The sequence below is a fragment of the Melozone crissalis genome, unplaced genomic scaffold (assembly GCF_028551555.1).
Source record: "Melozone crissalis strain CALT ecotype California unplaced genomic scaffold, PUWL_Pcris_2 ptg000192l_1, whole genome shotgun sequence".
In the NCBI taxonomy this organism is placed as follows: Eukaryota; Metazoa; Chordata; class Aves; order Passeriformes; family Passerellidae; genus Melozone; species Melozone crissalis.
Window position 1 is genome coordinate 3109065 of NW_026535957.1, and position 5019 is coordinate 3114083.

Genomic DNA, 5019 nt, shown 5'->3' on the forward strand with positions numbered 1-5019 from the left:
TGGCAGTGCCAGTGCCCAGATCTGAAAACTTCCTGGTGCTGGCACAGCCCAAGTCCAGTAATTTGCTGGCACAGAAAGCAAAGTTTGGAAATTTGCAGGTTCTGGCTCCAGCGCCACCATGATCTGGTGTTTGCTGGGACTGCCAGTGCCCAGATTTGGAAATTTCCCGATGCCTTCACAGCCCGGGTCCAGCAATTTGATTTTAGTCACCTTAGGAAGAGAAGTTCCTCGGACTGTGACTTTCCTTTTTCTTGGAACTGTTTAAACCTGCTCTGGACTCAAAACCCAGAAAAACACCGGCAGCTCACACCTGTGGCCCCCCCGAGCTCTGGGACGCTGCATTCCAGAACCAGAGGGACTTAGAAGAGACCGAGTGAGCCAACTACAACCCACAAAAAGGACTTCCTGAATTTGCCATCTCTTCAGCACTGTCAGAGGTTTTATTCAATATTATTCATTTTTCATGTTTGTGAATACTTTACTTGTTTAATAAACTGGGTTTTTTTCACTTTTCTCCAGGGAAGTCTTTTCCTGAACTAGTAGGGGGAGGGGCTGCTTGAACTTGCTTTCTAGACAGACCCCTTTAGGAGGTTTCCTCTCCAAATTTGCCCTAAGCCAGCACTAACAGTCATCATGAAAATTGCACCAGTGGCCTAATTTCCTGGTGGCAAATCTTGTGACAGAAGCTTGACCTCGTTCTCCATGAGAGATTCTTGGGAAGAGCAGACAGTAGAAGATTCCTGGAAAACTGAAACAGCTTTACAGAAGTGAAATGAAAAATGAAAGAAACAATCCAAGATATTTCCCTCTATTTGTTTCTATGCTCTCCTTTTCCATGTTGCATCCCAGTAATTCCAGATGCACCTCACCTCTAGGATCGATGACTTAGTGATTTTTAGACACTCTAAAATACCATGAGCCACACACAATGTTTTCCTTCCCCTGTTTTTACAGGAAAGCAACACTGGAGATGTAAGTGCAGTGCTTGGGTCAGGTAGGAATTCTATCCCAAGGGAAGGTGGCCCGACAGTGTTTGACCCTCAGCAAGGACAATGCACAGCAGCAGGCGAGGGGATCGCTGTGCCAGTGCGCAGGAGTCAGGGCTCTGCATCCGGGCTGAAGGCTGCAAAGTTCCCGTGTTTGGGCAGACGGAGGGGCTGGCCCCGGGGCGCGCGGGACTCGAACGTGGGGCTCGTGGGGCGAGCGGGGAACGGACACGGGGACGAACGGCCCCGGTGCTTCAGTTGCAGCGGCGGCAGCAGCAGCGGCGGCAGCAGCGGCGGCAGCGGCGGCAGCAGCAGCAGCGGCGACAGCAGCAGCAGCGAACACATTAGTTTTAAACACTCTTTCTATTTCTCTTTTCCTTTCTCTCTTTCTTTCTTTTTCTCTCCCTTTCCCGCGGTCGGGCACCCTACTCTCGGGGTCCCTTACCCGGCGTCCCTCTCCTCTCCCCGCCTCCCTCTCCCCTGCCAGGCCGGGCCATGCCCCCGGCCCGCCCCCGGCCCCGGGCGGGGCTGCCCCGTGCCCGGCCCCGGCCGTCCCGCCGCGGTCTCGCCTCCGCTCGGTTCTGGCCGTTCTGGCGGTGGCGCTGCCGGGCGGGAATCAGTGCTAGGGGCCGAAACGGCGTCGCCGCCCTTCGGCTCCGCCTGGCCCGAGCCCGAGCCCGGCCCCGGCCCCGAGGCAGGCTCCAGTCCCGGCCTCGGCCCCGGCTCCTCCCGGGGCCCGCAGAGGACACACGCGGCGCTGCCGCTCCCGCCGCCTCCGCTGCGGCTTCCCCGGCCCGAGCTCCGCAGCTCGGCAGCGCGGCCGCCGGCCCCGAGCCTCCCGTGCCGCGTTCCCGGAAGCGAACGCCTGGGCATGGCCGGCCCGGGGCGGGTGAGGGGCGCTCGGGGGCCGTTGCTGGCCCCGGGCCGAGCGCTGACCGCCGCGTACTGCCCGCAGGTGAGGCGCAGGAGGCCCTGCAGGAGCGGCACCGGCTGCGTTCGGTGCTGGGGCGCGCTCCACCAACAGCCATGGACCAGAGAGCCCCCAGAGTGCCCAAGCTGGTCGGCGTGGAGGACGAGGAAGAAGGCCCTGGTGCTGTCCCAGCACAGCAGACCGAAGAGGTGGTGCCGTTCCAACCACCGCAGGAGGGTGAGTGGCTGAGCTGGGCTGCAGGGCTGGAGCCTGTAGCTAACTTGGCCCTATGCCATGCCATGCCATCCCATCCCATCCCATCCCATCCCATCCCCTGGGGAAATGCCCATGGACAGGACGGAAGAGGGGCCGGGCAGACACCCCGTAGGAGCCGTGCTCCATCCCCCTGGAGCATCTCGGGGCTCTCCCTGCCTGGGGAGCGCAGGGCTGGGCTGTGTTCTCCGGCCTCTCCCGCAGCCCCTCAGCTCTGGCTGCGCTCACTCTTTGCCAGATGCAGCCCTGGAGCACACACAGCAGCAGGAGCGCAGACGTGGCCGCTTCCGCAGCACAGCACAGGTACCTGCAGCCACCCCCACCTGGGCTGGGCCTGCTGTCCCTGCTCAGCCCAGCACCGTGTGTGGAGCACTCCATGCAACATCCCCGGCTTCTTGCCCATCTGCTACAGATGGTGTGCAAATTCATGAAGAGGATTCGGGAGGAAGAGACCAGCGTCATGGGCACTGTGGTCAGAGTGTACCCTCCCATCTTCAAAACCAACACCAGTGCTGCCCTGCTGGATATGCTTGTGGAGGAGGGTCCTTCCAGTCCAAAGCAAGTAAGCAGCCTGTGGCCTGGCATCCATCCTCACAGCAATTGCTTGGCCTCCCAAGCCACGCCTGCTGCTCACTGTAAGCCTGGAGGCCATGGCGGTGTGCTGGCAAGGGAAGTACTTCTCTGGGGCAGCTGGGCACATGACTCCCTCTGGCAGCTTTCCAAGTCTCCCCTGCCTCTCCAGGTGCCTGCCATGATCAGGTACATCCACCAGTGGTTCGTGGCAAATGAGTTTGCTGAGTACAACCTGTACAGGCCCCTTCTGGATCTGACAGAGGCACAGCCCGCTGATGTGGTGATGGCTCTCCTGCGTGTGGCCCCATCATGTGACAGGTACAGGGCCCACGGGCCCACAAGGCTCAGGGCTCAGCAGCTCATCACCCTGTAGAGCCTGTCCCAGTGGTCTGACACACAGAGAATTCCAGGGCCCTCTGGCTCCTCCCTTTGCCAGTCCCCAGTGTTCTGCCATGCTTCTTCCCTGCTCCTCAGGGGCCAGTCCCCATGGGGCTGGGCTGCCTGCATGCTGAGGGCCAGTAAGCAGAGGCAGAGCTGGCAGCCAGCTCAGCTCCCCACTGCGGCCCAGGCCACAGTGCTGTGTCCCAAACGCCCTGAGACAGAGCTCTAACCCCACAGAGCTGCTTTGACCATGTGGAAGACCATCATGTGCTCGTGCAGGACTGCAGAGACGGCCATGCTCGTACTCCTTGACGTTCTGGCCTACTGGCCAGAGCACAGCACGTGCACCTCCGACGGGGACCACACGGCTGTCCTTGCCCTGGCTGTGAGTTTCTGCAACTGGCCTTTGCTCAGCCCAAGCTCACCTCTCCATCAGGTCTCCATCCTCCCTCCACCATGGTGTCTTGCTGCCTCTCCCTGCTGGGCTGAAACCTGGCCCAGGGGCAGCTTCAGAGCCACCAGGCCCCATGCTTCCCCTGTGTCTCCACTGGCCTCTCCCTGCCACACGGACACCTCGGCACTGAGCTCGGGCTGCTCTGTCCTTTGCAGGCAACTGTGGTGATGTGGAAGATCCTCCAGATACCCTGTGTCCCACATGTGGTGACCATTCATTTCCCTCGCCTCTTTGTGTATCTGCTCTTCCAAGTGCTCTTCAGCACCTTGGATATGCCAGAGGCAGCCGATACCTTCTGGAAGGGATTCCAGCAGCAACACAGCCTTGCCACCAGCCCCAACAGGTGCTCCATCCCAGTCCTCCTGTCCCTGTCACGTGCCCAGGGCAGGAGCCAGTGCTCCCAGCGTGACCTGGGCTTTTCTCTGCACACAGCTTTGCAGAGCAGACCCTGAAGGCCCTGCTCTGCCGACTGCACTATGAGGATGTGGTGGTGGCAATGGAAGACAAGCATGGCTGGGACACACTGCTCTGTGCTGACACCCACCACTGTGCTGTGGGCATGCTGGCCAGGTGAGACGCCCTGCTCCCCAACTGCCCCTGGCATTTGTGCCCTGTTCCCGGGGTGCCCCACACAGTGGGGTCCCTTGGTCGTGGGCCACAAGGCCTTGTCAGCAAGGGACAGCCAAGGAGACTGCAGAAGGCCGGGAGAGGGGCTCGGCTCCCCCTTGCTGGGTGCTGGAGAAAGGCCAGACCTCTGTGAGTCAGTCCTGGGAGAGCTTTAGCCCTGCTTCCTCAGGGTTTTGCTTCCTGTTTCCTCCTACCAGAGAAATGCTAAATGCATCTGAAGCCTTGTGTTCCACAATTGCATTCCACCTGCTTGGGCTGCTCTGCAAAGACACGCCATGCCGGGATTTGGCTGCCATGGCGTTCCTTGTGGAGGTGAGGCTGAAGGCCAGCACTGCCTGGCTGAGCTGCCTCCCGGCTCTGTGCCCTCTCGTGGCCGCAGCTGCCCGAGACGGTGCCCGCGCCCTGTGCTGCTGCCTGGGCCTGGCCCTGTGCGGCTCCCCCATCACCAGCCTTGTGCCTTTCAGACCCTGGACTGCCTGGACTTGAGTGAATGCCGTGACAGCATCCTGGAGGTCATGTCCAAGAAGCTGCAGAGCGAGTGCAGGGAGATGCGTCGCTTGGCACTCAGAGGCCTCCTGGTGCTCGGCACCAGTGTCTCGGTGAGAAGAGGGCAGCGGCTGAAGCCATGCTGCCAGCGTGGGGCTGAGCAAGGCAGTCGCTTGCCCTTGCCTGGCCTTGGGGTGCTGAGGCAGCTGCTCCCAGCTCTCCTGCCTCCCGCTTCAGCTGCTCCAGTGCTTTGGCACAGGCCTTTGGCCTCTGGGCCCTGTGGCAGCAGGATGGCCTTTCACACACTCATGTTCCACGCAGGCCGCAAT